At 38.3% G+C, this 16,552-nt stretch overlaps 1 protein-coding gene across 1 annotated transcript in view; it reads left to right on the top strand.

Annotated features, from left to right (window-relative positions):
* TRMT2B (tRNA methyltransferase 2 homolog B) overlaps positions 1-13,545 on the top strand; it is a 114,570-nt gene extending 101,025 nt beyond the window's left edge. The window contains 1 exon segment of the mRNA XM_055338062.1: positions 11,299-13,545. The gene's annotated coding sequence lies outside the window, so the exon portion shown is untranslated.
* The last annotated feature ends 3,007 nt before the right edge of the window (positions 13,546-16,552 follow it).

Genomic DNA, 16,552 nt, shown 5'->3' with positions numbered 1-16,552 from the left:
TTTTGGTATCACATTGAAGATACCATTGCTTAATCCAAGTTTGTGAAGATTTATGCTTGTTTTCTTTTAAGAATTTTAAATTTTTATCCCTTACATGTAGGTCTTTCATCCATTTTAAATTAATCTTTTTTGTTTTGTTTTTATTTAAGTAAACTCTGTCCAATGTGGACCTTGAACTCACAACCCCAAGAGTTGCATGCTCTACCAACTGAGCCAGCCAGGTCCCTCTAAATTAATTTTTATATATGGTATAAGGTAGGGTCCCAACTGTATTTGTTTGCAGGTGGATATATAGTTGTCCCAAAATTCTGTACAATTTTAACACATGCATAGATTCATGTAACCACCATCATAATAACGACCTAGAACTGTTGTTTTTTTTTTTTCTTAAAATTTGATTTATTTATTCATGGGAGAGAGAGAGAAAGAGAGAGAGATAGAGAGAGAGGCAGAGACATAGGCAGAGGGAGAAGCAGGCTCCCCACAGGGAGCCTGATGTAGGACTCGATCCCAGGACCCTGGGATCACAACCTGAACCAGAGGCAGACGCTCAACCACTGAGCCACTCAGGTGTCCCTAAAACTGTTCTGTAACCACAAAGATCCCTGCTACCCTTTTATTGTAAGTCATCTCTCTTCCCATGTCTCTAAATCTTGGCAACCACTTATCTGTTCCCCATCTCTATAAATTTATCATTTAGAATGTTATATAAATGGAAGCATACAGTATGTAACATTTTGAGAATGGCTTTTTCACTCAACATAATTCCCTTTAGATCAATCCAACTTCTTGTGTGTAGTATTAATAGTTTTATTGTGTGCTTGGATTCCTTGAGGGTTTCTACATAATCTTGTCATCTATAAATAGAGAGGATTTTATTTTGTCCTTTCCAATCTTTATTTATTTGATTTCATTTTTCTTGCCTTATCAAGCTGTTTAGAATGTCTAGTACTATGTTGAATAGCAGCGGTGAGAGCAGACACCTTTGCCTTGTTTCTGAAATTATTCATTCTTTTAATCTTAAGTATGATATTAGCTCTAGTTTTTTTTTGAGAATTTTCTTTACTAGGTTAATGAAGTTATCTTGTATCCTAGTTTTTCTGAGAGTTTTTATAATGAATGGATGTCAGATGCTTTTTTTTTTACATCCTTTGATATGATCATGTGGTTTTTCCTTTTAGCCTGTTGATAGTTGAATGACATTGATTTTTAAATATTGAACTAGCCTTAGATTTCTGGAATAAACCCCACCTAGTTGTGGTGTATAATTATTTTTATACATTGCTGGATTATATTTGTTTATATCTTTTGGAGGATTTTTATATCTGAGGGATATAAATACCATGAGGGATTTTTTTCTACTGGCTTTGTTTGATTTGGTGTCAAGATAATATTGCCCTCATAAATGTAAGCTGGACTTACCTTATCTTTTCTTTTTTTTTTTACCTTATCTTTTCTGAAAGAGATTGTGCAGAATTGTTAATAATTCTTTTAAATGGTTTGGTAGAATTCTCTAGTGAAACCTTATGGGCCTGGAGATTTCTCTTTCAGCAGTTTTTGAACTATGAGCTTAATTTCCTAAATAATTATAGATTCAAATTATTTCATATTGGAAGAGTTGTGGTAATTTGTGCTTTTTGAGGAATTGTGGTCCATTTCATCCAAGTTGTCTAATCTATCTCTGCAGAGGTATTCATAATATTCTCTTATCCTTTTGATGTATGAAAGTTTTGTGGCCATATCTCCTCTTTCATTCATGATACTGGTAAATTGTACCTTCTCTCTTTTTTGTCATTCTTTCTAGAGGTTTATCGGTTTTAATTTTTTTCCCCCAAAGAACCCAGCTTTTTGTTTCATTTTTTATATGGTTTTTCTGTCTTTCAATTTCACTGATTTCTGCTCTTATCATTATATTCTTTCATTCTGTTTGCTTTGAGTATATGTTGCTGTTGTTTTTCTAGTTTCTTAGGGTAGGAGCTTAGATTATGTGAATTTTTTTCTTTTCTAATATAAGTATTTAGTGCCATAAATTTACTTCTCTTCGCTGCTTTTAGCTGCATCCCACAAATTTTGATATATTGTGCTTTCATTTTCATTCAGTTCAATGTATTTTTTTAAATTTCTGTTGAGACTTCTTTGACTCATGACATATTTATACATGAGTTGTTTAATTTCTAAATGTTTGGAGATTTCCCTGTTGTTTTCTGGTACTGATTCCTAGTTTGATTTCACTGTGGTCAGAGAACACAGTGTGTATGGTTGTAGTTTTTAAAAATTTGTTCAGAAAAGAAAATTGGTTCAAGTTTAGTTTATGATCCAGGAGATAGTCAGTCTTGGTGAATGTCCCATAGGCTCTTGAAAAGAATGTATGTTCTGCTATTGGTGGGTGGAATGTCTTGCAAATGCTGGTTGATAGTACTGTTCAGTTCCTCTGTATCCTTGATGATTTTCTAATAGTTCCAGCAGTTGTTGAGAAAGGGATGTTGAAGTTTCTAAGTATAATTGTGGATTTGTTTGTCTTTACATTTCTATTAGTTTTAGCTTAATATATTTTGTGGCTATGTTGTTTGGTGCCTACACATTTAGATTTGCTCTGTCTTGTAGAATTGACCTTTTCATCATTATGTAATGTCTCCTCTGTCTCTGGTAATGTTCTTTGTTCTAAAGTCTACCTTACCTTTTTTACTCTTTTTGTATGATATATCTTTTATTTTCAACCTACCTATATCATTATGTTTGAAGTGGATTTCTTGTAGACAGCATGTTTGGGTCATGTTTTTTTAACCATTCTTTCAATCTCATTTTTTATTTTATTACTTTTTAAAAAGATTTTATCTATTTCTTTGAGAGAGAGTGAGCAAGTATGTGCACAAGTGGGGGAGAGGGGCAGAGGAAGAGGGAGAAGCAGACTCCCTGTTGAGCAGGGAGCCTGACTTCAGGCTCTATCCCAGGAGCCTGAGATCATGACCCCAGCCAAAAGCAGATGCTTAACCAACTGAGCCACGTAGGTGCCTGTCAGTCTCATTTTCTAATTGGTTTACTTAGTCCTTTTATATTTCACATAATTGCTGATATGTTAAAGCTTAAGTTTGTTGTTTTATTTTTTGTTTGTTTCCTGTTTGTTCTGTTTATTGTTCCTCTTCATTTTTCCTGCTTTGCTATGTGTTACTTGAATCTTTTTTAATAATTCCATTTTGGGGGATGCCTGGGTGGCTCAGCAGTTGAGTGTCTGCCTTTGGCCCAGGGCGTGATCAAGTCCCACACTGGGCTCCCGGCCTGGAGCCTGCTTCTCTCTCTGCCTGTGTCTCTGCCTCTCTATCTCTGGTCTCATTAATAAATGAATAAAATATTTTAAAAAACTAAAGATAAAATAAGAATGACATCACTCTTTAAAAAAATAATAATAATTCCATTTTGGTTAATCTGTACAGGTCTTGATTATATTTTTTTGCATAGATTTTTTTTAGTAGTTGCTCTAATTATTGCATTATATCTTAGTAACTTATCACAGTCCACTAATGTCAACATCTTAGCCTTTGGAAAGCTTTCAACCATTATTTCTTCAAATACTCTTTCAGCTCCATAGTCTTTTCTTCTCTTTTTCTATGACTCCCATAATATGAATGTTCTGTCCTTTTTTTATTTTCCTGCAAGTCCTAATGCTTACTTGGTTCACTTATCTCTAATTACTGCTGGGAGGCAGTGGGAGTTCAGCTCCCTGCTGGTGCCTTCCACATCAGGTGGAAAAATGGGCAATGGATTGACTCTTACCACCTCATTGCTGCCAGGTAAGGAAGTCCCTACTGATATTACCACAGTGAGGAAGATGGAGTGCTAACTAGCACCACCTTGTATTGCCTCATTCCATCTCTTTGCTACTGGGGAGGTGGGATGGATGTTCAGTTCCCTGTTTGGTCCTGTTGGCACCTCCCCTGTGGAGGAAACAGAGAGCTAACTCACCCTGCCTAACTGCTGCCACGTAGGACCAGACATGGGTGACTCTGTGTGATATCACTGATACTACAGGGGGGAAGGGACAGTTTTTCCTTTGATGTTTGGCTAGAGTGGGGTGGGTATTATCAAAAAGGTGCTAGGTCACCCTTTCTCTGATTATTTAACTAAAGGAAACAAGCTTATCTTTGGCCCTTTTTTGGTCTGGGTTTATTGGCAGTTTCGGGTTGCAGGCTTCTTTGCACCCCATCTGCAATATAGGAGGCAAAAAGATGCACCAGACAACTTTTTTTAAAAAGATTTTATTTATTTGACAGAGAGAGTTAGAGCACAAGCAGGGGAAGCAGCAGACTGAGGGAGAGGGAGAATCAGGCTTCCTGTTGAGCAGGGAGCCCAATGCAGGGACTTAGTCCCAGGACCCTGGGATCATTGACTTAAGCTGAAGGCAGGCGCCCAGCCAATGGAGCCACCCAGGGTCCCCAAGAGCACCCAGACAACTTACCATTGTAGTGTTTCTTATATCCTAAAGTCCCTAGAAAGTCCACTTACTCCTTTCTACTTTTCAGGTTCTTCTATGCTTGATTGTTATTTCATCCAGGGTTTTTTTGTTGTGTTGTAAGAGGGAGGATTGGTAAGAAATGGGCCATTAATTTTGAAAAAAAATTTTATTCTTTCCATCTGCCTTCCTTGGGTGTATTTAGTTATCTGTATTCTTGAGTTGACCGTTTAATTCACTTATTGTCAGCCAAAATAGTTCATATTGCCAGTTGAAATATATTTGAATATATTAGAATAAATAAATGAATTTGGTGCTAGAACTTTCTTATGAGTACCACTTTAGCTGCATATCGTGGGTTTTGATGGGTGTTGATTTCCCTGTAAATCATTTCTGAACAGTTGTAATTTCTGTTTTGATTCTCTATTTATTTAGAACAGTGTTTTTAAAATGCCAAGTGAGTAGATGGGAGACAGAGCTGTCCTTTATGCCTGCATATTTCTACACAAGGCCAGCTAAGTCCTCAGAAGCTCTAATAGAAAAATGAAATTTGAAATTTGGTCCCCTGCTATTTTTTCCGAATTCTTCATCCTTCCAGTGCTTATTGTATACTTACATTCAATAAATCTCAAGATGCTTGGTCTTGACAAACAGGAAAAAAGAAAATTAGGACATAGTTCCTTCCTTCAAGAAGTATAGTATTTACCTGGGATGATGGTATGTCTACCGAAACCAGTTTGTTTGTTTGTTTGTTTGTTTATTTGAGAGAGAAAGAGAGAGAGAGATTGGCAGAGACACAGGCAGAGGGAGAAGCAGACTCCATACAGGGAGCCTGACGTGGGACTGGATCCCAGGGTCTCCAGGATCAGGCCTTGGGCTGAAGGTGGTGCTAAACTGCTGAGCCATTCAGGCTGCCCCTGAAACCAGTTAAATACAGCACCTGACAATAGTGATTGAATTACTGGTGATGGGGCTTCAGTGTAGGCTAAACTAGTTGGGGGAGGACCTCTTAGAGGAGGGAGTAACTTTTTAAAGAAATATTTTATTTAAATTCAGTTTGCCAACATATAGTGAAATGCCCATTGCTCATCTGAGGAGGGACTATTTGAAGTAGACCCTAAAGAATAGGCACGATTTATATATGCAGAGAGGAAATGGAAAAATGTTTCAGGCTGAGAGACTGGTATATCAAAGGCTGCCATTCATGAAAATGGGAAAGTTACATTGTGGTGGTACAGGAAGATGAATTCAGTTTTATTTATTTATTTATTTTTAAAGATTTTATTTATTCATGAGAGACACAGAGAGAGGCAGAGACATAGGCAGAGGGAGAAGCAGGCTCCATGCAGGGAGCCCGATGTGGGACTTGACTCCGGGACTCCAGGATCACGCCCTGGGCTGAAGGCAGACACTCCACTGCTGAGTCACCCAGGTGTCCCATGAATTCAGTTTTAGACGTGTTGAGTTTTGGATTATTATAGGACATCCAAAAGGGAAATACCCTGGAAGTCATTGACCGTCATTCAGTGATAAACTAATGGAGTTTAGCTTTGTCCAAACAGTAGTCTGTTTTCCTGGCTTGGTCAGGTTCTGGTTTGGATAGTATTTTGGTTGAATATATGTGTCAGAGATGGTATACCAGATATCTTCTGATTACCCCTCCAGATCCACTCTCCACCTACTGTCTGCCCCGGGAGAGACTAATCTACATGGATTATATCAGTGTGTTTCCATCCCTTCTTGGCTTCTGGTAGGGTTTAGGTGGTAGAGATACCTGGCCTGACATCAAAGGGAGTGAAGAAACCAAGGTTAGGGCTTTATTCCTGGCTTCTGCCTTGGAAGATTGCTGTAGGCTGAATGCTCTCTTAACCAAAGCTCACAGTTTCTCTCAAGGGGACCCCTTCTGTGCCGCAGTCTCCTTTTTCCTGCTATCTGTCCCTTCCCTTCATCATTTTGGGTGTATGGGTGGTAAAACAGCCCCAAGTTACTGTGCTCTGTATCCCTGTTGGTTTTCCTACACTCTGCCCATACCTTTGTAGACAGTCCTTTTGTTAAAATTTCCACTAACTTTACTAATTTGAGCATGCCATCTGTTTCCTGCTAGGACCCTGACTGATACAGATGAAGTCTCAACTTTCAAAGCCTTAGAATACAATAAAATAAGCCTAACATAAAATATTACTAAATATGATTCAGTCTATCTTTCTCTGATTAATCTAGGCTCTTGTAGTGCTTCCAGATAATCATTCTGAACCCCAGTCCACAGAGTATCATAGATGTGTAGAAGTGCCAGTTCATGGAATATTAACAATAGCTAGCACATATTAGTTACTTATTCTTTCCATGCACTGTGCTAAACATGTTTTACATGCATTATTTTATTTAACCTACTCAGCAACCCTATGAAGTAGGTAATGATTTTTTTAAAAAAGTCTTTTTATAGGCGAGGAAACAAAAGCTCAGAGAGATTAAATAGCCTATCAAAGATTTCACAGCTAAGAACACCACAGCCCAGAAAGCTGGGCTGTAAACTCAGGTCTGTGTGACTCCATAGCTCATGTTCTAAACTCAGAGTGTGGTCCTTAGATCAGCAGCATCTGAGAGCTTGTTAGAAAAGCAGAATCTCAAGTTTTACCTCAAAACTCTTGGATCAGAGTCTATTTTAACAAGATCCCCAGAGGATTCACATGCACATGAAAGTTTGAGAAAGCAGCACTCTAAACCATGTTCCTCTGCAGCCTGACTACTGTAGAAAGTCATATTTTACTTGTGCTGAGCAGAAAGAATATTTACTCCAAAAAAATGTGTGGGATACCTGGGTGGCTCAGTGATTGAGCGTTTGCTTTTGGCTCAGGGCGTGATCCCGGGGTCCAGGGATTGAGTCCCACATCGGGATCCCCATGGGGAGCCTGCTTGTCCGTCTGCCTGTGTCTCTGCCTCTCTGTGTGTGTCTCTCATGAATAAATACAATCTTTAAAAAAAAAGAAAGCAAAAAGGTAACTGTGTGAGGTGACAGATATGTTAATTATCTTAGTTGTAGTCATCATTTCACAATGTGTGTGTATATATATATATATATCTCAAAACATCATGATATACACCTTAAATATATATATATATATATATATATATATATATATATATATATATATGAAACTTTATTTGGTCAATCTTACTTCAGTAAAGCTGGAAACAAAAGAATATTTCCCATTCTGCGCTCTTTAATACTGCTTTCCTGGGATGCCTGAGTGGCTCAGTTATTGAGTGTCTGCTTTTGGCTCAGGACGTGATCGAGGGGTATAGGGATCGAGTCTCGCATCAGGCTCCTTGCAGGGAGCCTGCTTCTCCCTCTGCCTGTGTCTCTGCCTCTCTCTCTTCTGTGTCTCTCATGAATAAATAAATAAAATATTTTTTTAAGATTTATTTATTCATTCATTCATTCATTCATGATAGAGAGAGAGAGGCAGAGGGAGAGAAGCAGGCTCCATGTTGGGAGCCCGACGTGGGACTCGATCCCAGGGCTCCAGGATCACGCCCTGGGCCAAAGGCAGGCGCTAAACAGCTGAGCCACCCAGGAACCCCCAAATAAATAAAATCTTAAAAAAATAATACTAATATCCTATTGCCTTCTAGCCAGAGTCTGCAAAGCCAGTGCTATCATTTTTGAGACAAGGGCATTGAGATCCAGTCGGAACCTAACCTGGTGAGAGATGGCAAGAAGCAGCTGGAACTGCTGCTGTTGTAGAAACGAGTGTTTGGACATAGGTTGCTGCCAGGATTCTTTTATGGTTGGACTTCAAACATGTTTTACATATACTTTTACGTGTGCCTTTACAAGCATCTGTGGCTGCTGTTCTGAAGAGACTCCTGAATCTGTATATTCTAGGCTGGTCCTCAGAAAAACTAGTCTTCTCAGAAAGTCTGATTTAATGCCCTTAGGTTCTCCTTTCTACAGTGTTTGCTTCCCACCCCCATCCCTTAGTCACCACCCAATGTCTTTCTTCTTATCCCTTTCTTGTCCCTGTCAATATCTGCTTTAAGAAAGCCTATCAGATCATAAACCCATGAGATGTGCTCTATCTCATTAATTATCAAGGAAATTCAAATTAAAACCACAAGATGGTGCACCTGGGTGTCCCAGTCAATTAAGCATCTGCCTTTAGCTCAGGTCATGATCTCAGGGTCCTGGGATGGAGCCCATGCTAAGCAGAGAGGCTGCTTCTCCCTCTCTCTGTGTGCTTGCTCTCCTTCTGTGTACTCTGTCAAGTAAAAAAAAAAAATCTTAAAAAAAAACCCCACAATATATGACTACACATCCATCAGAGTGGCTAAAATGAGGAAAGACTAATAGTACTATGTATTAATGAAGATTTAGATCGACTGGAACTTTTGTCCACTATTGGTGGTAATGAAAATTGGTGGGGTGCCTGGATGGCTCAATCAGTTAAGTGTCTGCCTTCAGCTCAGGTCATGATCTCTAGATCCTGGGATCAAGCCCCACGTCAGGCTCCCAGATCAGCAGAGAGCCTGCTTCTCCCTCTCCCTCTGCCCCTCCCTCTCTCTCTCTCTCTCTCTCTCTCTCTCAAATAAATAAAATCTTAACAGAAAAGAGAATTGGTACAACAACTACTTTGGAAAACTATTTGGCAATATCTACTAAAGTTGAACTTATGAATGAATGCCCTATGACCAAGTAATTCCACTTGTGGATTATTTATTTATTTATTTTTAAAATTTCAAATATGTTATTTAAAAAATCTTTACCATCATTTACAAAACTCTAGATACATTTCAAAACATCTTTTAGGGACACCTGGGTAGCTCAGCAGTTGAGCATCTGCCTTTGGCTCAGGGCGTTATCCCTGGATCTGGGATTGAGTCCTGCATGGGGCTCCCCACGGGGCAGGGGGGCTGCTTCCCCCTCTGCCTGTGTCTCTGTCTCTGTCTCTCTTTCATGAATGAATAAGTAAAATCTTAAAAAAAATCTTTTAATTGCAGTACCTAGAGAAAGGATTTTACCATCTTGCCTTACTAATGATACAGACTGTCATCAACAAAGGTCTCATGGTTCACTCACGGATTTTTTAAAAAGATTTTTTATTTATTGTTTTGAGAGAGAGAGACAGAGAGCACAAGTAGGGGGAGTGGCAGAGGGAGAGGGAGAAGCAGACTCCCTGCTGATCTGGGAGCCTGACGTGGGGCTTGATCCCAGGACCTAAGGATCATGACCTGAGCTGAAGGCAGACACCTAACCATCTGAGGCACCCACGTGCTGCTCACTCAGGATTTTTAATCGAGAGAAACTCTCCCACATGTGCCCATGCATATACAGATGTCCACTGAAGAATTTTATTTGTAATAGTAAAAAAAAGGAAAACAAACTAAATGACCATCAATGGAATGAATATATAAATTATGGTGTATTCATCTGATAGATTTCCATAAAGCAGTTAAAATGAATTATAACTACATGTAGAACGTAGAACTCCAGCAAAATTGCATCAAAAGCATACTGTTGAGGAAAAATTAGCATAAAACTCCATATTATTATATTTATGTCAAATATAAGAACACAAAACAATATCCTAGAATGTTTATGGTATATGCAATAATAAAAAGAGAAAAGTCCTCACTAAATATTTGCATGTACACCCCCTACCCACCCCCAGAGCCATTTACTTGTATAACTAGGATGAGAAGCCAGTATTCCTTCTTCTTTTTCCTTTTTTTCTCTTTATTTAAAACTTTATTTGTAAAAAAAATAAAAATAAACCTTATTTGTAAAGCAACTTAATGTTCACAGTAAAATTGAGGGGAAGGTACAGAGATTTCCCATATTCCTTATTCTTAAGTTAAGTAATGGAGGCCTCAAACTCCAAAGGATCTATACAGTTAATAACATAAGCTCCCTGTCTCCAATAGCTAGGCCTTGTGTTGCTGACACTACATTATGGGAGCCTAGTGAGTTTGAGAGATCTATAGGGTTGACTGTCTCTTAATCCATGAAGGCAGGGGACAAAGTTGCAATAAGCTTTTTCTTCTGCATCCTCACCCTCTGTCTACTGGCCACAACTGCTGAGTTTGACCTGCTTAAGGGTATCAGTAAACAGCGTAATATGAAACACTAATAAGTAGGTGACTGTTCCAACCTCAAGCTGAACTCCTCCAGCATTTCACTTGCCTTATTTGACTAGCTCTGGCAGTAGCTACTGTACACAAAGCCCAATCCAGAGAGCAGAAAAGCTATAAATACTCTCCAGTGTAATTAAAATGAACTATTGGCAGAGTACTTGAATCAAAATCGTAAGGCCTGAACAACACAGGTTTTAATGGTAAGAGCTTACAGGGTATTTAGGAGAAACAGAATTCATGAAAATGAAAGGCAGTACCTGGTCCCTGTTCTCCCTGACCTACTGTGGTTACTTTTTTTCTCAATTACTTAGTAATTGGCTTTAAATTCCCCAGGCTATTAAGACCTTGAAAATCTACCAGAGGGGTATATGAGATAGAATAAGATAGAGTTTTAGAAGGGCAGGGAAAAAAGAAAAGAGGAGACTCTTGAGTAGGTTAATTTCCATTCTTTGATGTTGGAATTGACAGCCACCCTGCCTCTTTTGGGTATTTGATCTAGTAATCTTAAGAGCCTTAAAAGATGTGGTTTGGGTTCTAGTCCCATCACCACCACTTACTAGCCTTGTATCCTCGAGCAAATTAATTTTCTTTGAACTTCAAGTACCTCATCTATAAAATACTACTGTTTACTTAATATTGTCATTGAGGTATGTAAAGTGCTTAGCTTGGCCCATGGTAAGAGCTCAATAAATTAATGATGACCATTCTTGTTCTGACAGCGTCATGGAAGCAAAGGAGGAGAGCATTTCTTGTAGGAGAGGGAGATCTGCCCTATATAATGCCAAATGCAACAGAGAGGTCAAGGAGAATGAAAATTGAGAAAAGCCAAGGATTTTGACTATTAGAAATGCAGAATGAGGGACACCTGGGTGGCTCAGCAGTTGGGCATCTGCTTTCGACTCAGGGCGTGATCCCGGAGTGCTGGGATTGAGTCCCACATTGGGCTCCCTTCATAGTGCTTGCTTCTCCCTCTGCCTATGTCTCTGCCTCTCTCTGTATCTTTCATGAATAAATAAATAAAATCTTTAAAAAAAAGAAACGCAGAATGACATGTACACTTATCTTCTGAACTCCTTTTACTCAAAATGGGAATCAGTTTAAAAAGGAAATCTATCACTTTTTGCAGTCTGGATACATATCTACTTTAACTTTAGAGCAAACATTGCTTATAGGGAGAATATATAAGAAAGCAGCTGTGACAGCCATAAGCAGACTCTTGCCATGCTGTCCATTAGAATTTTCTGTGATGTGGAAATGTTCTCTGTGGCTGCTAAACACTTGAAATGTGGCTAGTGTAACTGAGGAACTGAAATTTTAACTTTATTTAATCTTAATTCATTCCAACTTAAATAGCCACATGTGGATAGTGGCTGCAGTCAGTCTAATTGAAGAAGCAAGGCATATACTCTTGAAACCATTAAATACCAAAAGGATTGTGGCCAGACAGTAGAGACTTAATTATTCAACAAGAGATTGATACCTTTCTGGGATGGAGAATTTAAGGAGAGTCTTATAGAGTAGGTGAAACTTGGGCTTGACCTTGAAGGATATATAGTATTTGGATAGTAGCAGGAAAGAAGGCAGGAGGTCACTCCAGATGGGTTGGAGGGGGTAGGCAGAAATTTAGAGTTAGAAATGCCTCCTATATGAGAAGTTGGAGGACAGTGGCTATTCTACAATAGAGCTTTTATATTAGGAGTTAGGTGGGTTTGGGCCAGGTCACGGACAGCCTTAAATCCTATAATAAGGTATGTGGGCTTTGTCCACATAGGCCAGTGTTTTTACAAAGCTTGCTTAAAACATGGATTCCCAGGCCTCACCCTGACCTACTAAATCAAATTTTCAGGGTTTCAGCTTAGGAAATCAGTATTTTAAGGAAGCTCCTCAGGTGTGTATGCTGCACATTCAAGTTTAAGATCTATTAGGTAAAAAAATAATAAAAATAATAAGATCTATTAGGTAGGCAGAAGGGAGCCCTTGGGAACTTTTGGTCAAAGGAGTGATGTGATGACAGAGGTATCACAGGAAGCTTGATAAAGTGGGAAAGTGTAGGATATAGAAACTAGGTAAGGAAATCAGTTAGGTGACTGTTAAAATAGTTCAGATATGAATTTCACAAATGCAGACTTCTTTCTGGCTTGTATCTTTGGAACTTTGAAATTGATCCCTAATATTTCCTATATTTGAATTTTCCACACAATTTGTTTGCTGTTTGAAATGACTACGGCCCAGGCACCAGAGCCTGGCTTCCTGGGTTCAAATCCCAGCCCTACAACCTAAGCTGTTTTAGCTTAGAGACACTCCTTAATTTCTCTGTGCTTCAATGTCCTTATTCATAAGCTGGAGATGATCTTAGTGCCTATATCATAAGTACATTGTATTAAATGAGATCATAAATAGCTTACAACAGTACCTGGCATATAGTAAGCACTCAAAATTGGTGTTAATATTATTTAAACTAAAAATTAGCTCTTTTAGTTTATTATGATTTGTATAATAGTTAAAGCCAAACAGATGCATCTCACAAAAAAGTGTCAAATTTGCCCACTTATAATATTAAAACCAAGCCCTATACTTTTTGCTTATTGAGTTATATTTCAAAGCTTCATTCTTCACTTAATTTAACATATGGTCATCCTTCATAAAATAAATCTAAATAGATGACAAATTGTTCTTCTCACTGAATGTGTTAATCTATGGTTAGTTCCTGGCTATGAATTATATATATCTTTGTACTTTTTAAGTTGTTGCTAGCTTTCAATGAATGCTGTTTATAATATTTATTTGAGAAAAAGAATGACTTCTATTTGTTCTTCTAGGGGGCTGATGATTAAAAAAAATTTGGTTTCTTGGGCAGCCCAGGTGGCTCAGCAGTTTAGCACCACATTTGGCCCAGGGTGTGATCCTGGAGATCTGGGATCGAGTTCTGCATTGGGCTCCCTGCATGGAGCCTGCTTCTCCTTCTGCCTGTGTCTCTGCCTCTCTCTGTGTGTCTCTCATGAATAAATAAATAAAATCTTTTTTTTAAAAAATTGGTTTCTTGTCTGGGTATATGGCCTAGTATTAGTGACCCTATGATGTACTGTGACATGCAGCAACAGCTTTTTGAAGGAATGAGAAACTCTTATGTGCCCTACTTGGTAGTTTGTGAACTCCTGGCTACTGTGAACTTCTGGCTTCACTTTTCTTTCAGGCCTCACCTGAACAGAAGCTTCTCCTAGGCTCTCCAGTTTCCTTTGACAGTTAGCTGCTTGAAGCAACTCTCAAGATACACCTTAAAGTCTTGAGGGCAGAGAGGGAAGCAAACAGTAAAGACCCGTGATAACCACCTAAACACTTCTGAGACAGGCTGAGCAAAAAAATTGCCTTCGACTCTTCTTTTTTCTTTCAGAAACAAAGTCACTCCTAACTTTGTTCACTTAAATTCTGTTAGATGGTTGAAAAAGATAGGTCTGGGCACATGGGTGACTCAATCGGTTAAATGTCTGCCTTCAGCTCAGGTCATGATCCCAGGGTCCCGGCATCAAGTCCTGCATTGGGCTTCATGCTCAGCAGGGAGTCTGTTTTTCCCTCTCCACCTACCCCCTGCTTGTGCTCTCTCTCAAACAAATAAAAATCTTAAAAGAAATAAAAATAAAAAAAAGAAAAAGATGGGTCTGGGACATGATGGGCTAAGGTTCTTTTTATGTTTTGAACAGATAAATACATTTTTTCTCTATCTCCCTAGTTGTACATTTCCCTTTCCTTGAGTCAGTCAATGCTACCAGTTTTCTTGTGTATCCTCCCAGAGATACTCTATGTATATTTGTATACATACACCCTTAATGTTTATACAAATCATACCATACCATAAATACTATTCTGCACCTTGCTTTTTTTCACTTAATCTATAGAATACTGTTTCATAACAGTACTTAAAGAGCTTCCTATGGCTGCATGACTGCACAGTATTCCATACTTACTGTAGATATAGCAGAATGTATTTAAGCAGTCCTTTGTTGGTAGATGTTTAGGTTTCACTCAGTCTGTGGCTATTATAAACATGCTTATATATATTATATTTCACATGTGAGAGTACATCTCTAGGACTCTAGGAGAAATTGGTCAGAGCACTTTGGTCATTGCCTTGTTCAGTTGCTTGATAGCTACAAAACCACAGTACTGTGTGTGGAATCAGAGATTCTAGGAGGCCTAGCCATGCCTAACTACACCAGTGTCATAGGATGGTAAGCTAGAAGGGATCTTAGAGATCCCAGAGAGCGCCAAGATCACACAGAGATTTAGAAGCAGATCCAGAATTAAAACCAGTTTTTGACTCTAGTCCATAATGTAACTCTTTTTACTACACACTACTGTCAGATTTGGCATGGCCTGATTCCTGTCCTAACAGGCAGAACTGTGCATTATCTGGCCCTCTGTGATCTCACTAACCTGTCTTTACCTGATTTCTCTTTCCAGGGTCTGACATTGCCAGCCTAATTTACCCTACTTTTCCTGCTGCTGTGACTTCTTCCACTAATAATAATTCCATCTTATAAAAATTTTTAATTAGAACTAAAGTTTTTTTTTATGGTTTGGGGACTCTTTAGAAGTAAAGCCAAGTAGAAGAAGCAAGAGTGCTGGGAAGGTAATCTGGCAATGGCACTAAAGATTCATGATCATAACTGTTGCTTTCTGCTCTTAGCTTGTCCATTGACTCATCATATAGTCTGAGGTGGGGGGCTCTTTCTCCTCTTGGCCCTGTTGGAATATCTCCTTTCCTTGGCCATAAGGTTGAACCCTTCAAGGTCCAACAAGTGCATAATGTGCCCAGTAAGAAAGAAAATGAAAGTGTATGCAGATAGTTTAATTTTTATTGAATTGTACTAAGGAGCAAACTACAGGTGAGATTTTTGTTTACATGTAAGTACCATATGATACAGCATTTTACTTACATATATGTACCCTATGTGAATTAAAAACACAGATTTATGCAAAAATGTATATATGAATATTCCTAGCTGTACTATTCATACTAGCCAAAAAGTGAAAATAACCCTATGATGGTTAATTTCACGTGTCAGCTTGGCTAGGCTATGGTGCCCAGTTGTTTGGTCAGAGAGCAATCTAGATGTACTGTGAAGGTATTTTTTTTATATGTGATTAACATCTAAACCAGTAGACCTTGACTAAAACAGATTATCCTCCATAAGGTGCATGGGCCTCATCAAATCATCTGAAGGCCTTATGAGTCTGCCTTCAGATTGCAACATAGGAATTCTGCCTGTTTCTTTGAATGACACACTGCCAGATATATTTAACAGATATATTCAGAACATTACATCTTAATACAGCAGAATACATATTTTTTCAAGTGCACATAGAGCATTCTCCAGAATGTTCACATATTAGACCACAAAATAAGCTTCAACAAATTTAAAAATATTGAAGTCATACCGTGTATCTTTTCTGACCACAATGCTATAAAATTAGAAATCAAGCACAAGAAAAAATCTGGAAAGACCACAAATACATGGAGGTTAAATAACATGCCACTAAACAATGAACGGGTCAACCAAGAAATCAAAGAAGAAATAAAAAATTACATGCAAACAAATGAAAATGAAAACACAATGATCCAAAATCTTTGGGATGGAGCAAAAGCAGTTCTAAGAGGGAAGTTTATAGCAATACAGGTCTACCTCAAGAAGCAAGGAAAATCTCAAATAACCTAACCTTACACCTAAAGGAGCTAGAAGAAGAAGAATAAATAAAACCCAAATCCAACAGAAGGAAGAAAATAATAAAGATTAGGTCAGAAATAAATAATATAGAAACTTAAAAAACAATAGAACAGATCAGTGAAACCAGGAGATGGTTCTTTGAAAAAGATCAACAGAATTGATAAACCTCTAGTCAGACTCATGCGAAAAGAGAGAAAATCATCAATGAAAGAGGAGAAATAACCAATACTACAGAAATACAAATAATTAT

Source organism: Nyctereutes procyonoides, unplaced genomic scaffold (assembly GCF_905146905.1).
Source record: "Nyctereutes procyonoides isolate TBG_1078 unplaced genomic scaffold, NYPRO_anot_genome, whole genome shotgun sequence".
Taxonomy (NCBI): domain Eukaryota; kingdom Metazoa; phylum Chordata; class Mammalia; order Carnivora; family Canidae; genus Nyctereutes; species Nyctereutes procyonoides.
This window is presented reverse-complemented; position numbering and strand designations above follow the sequence as displayed.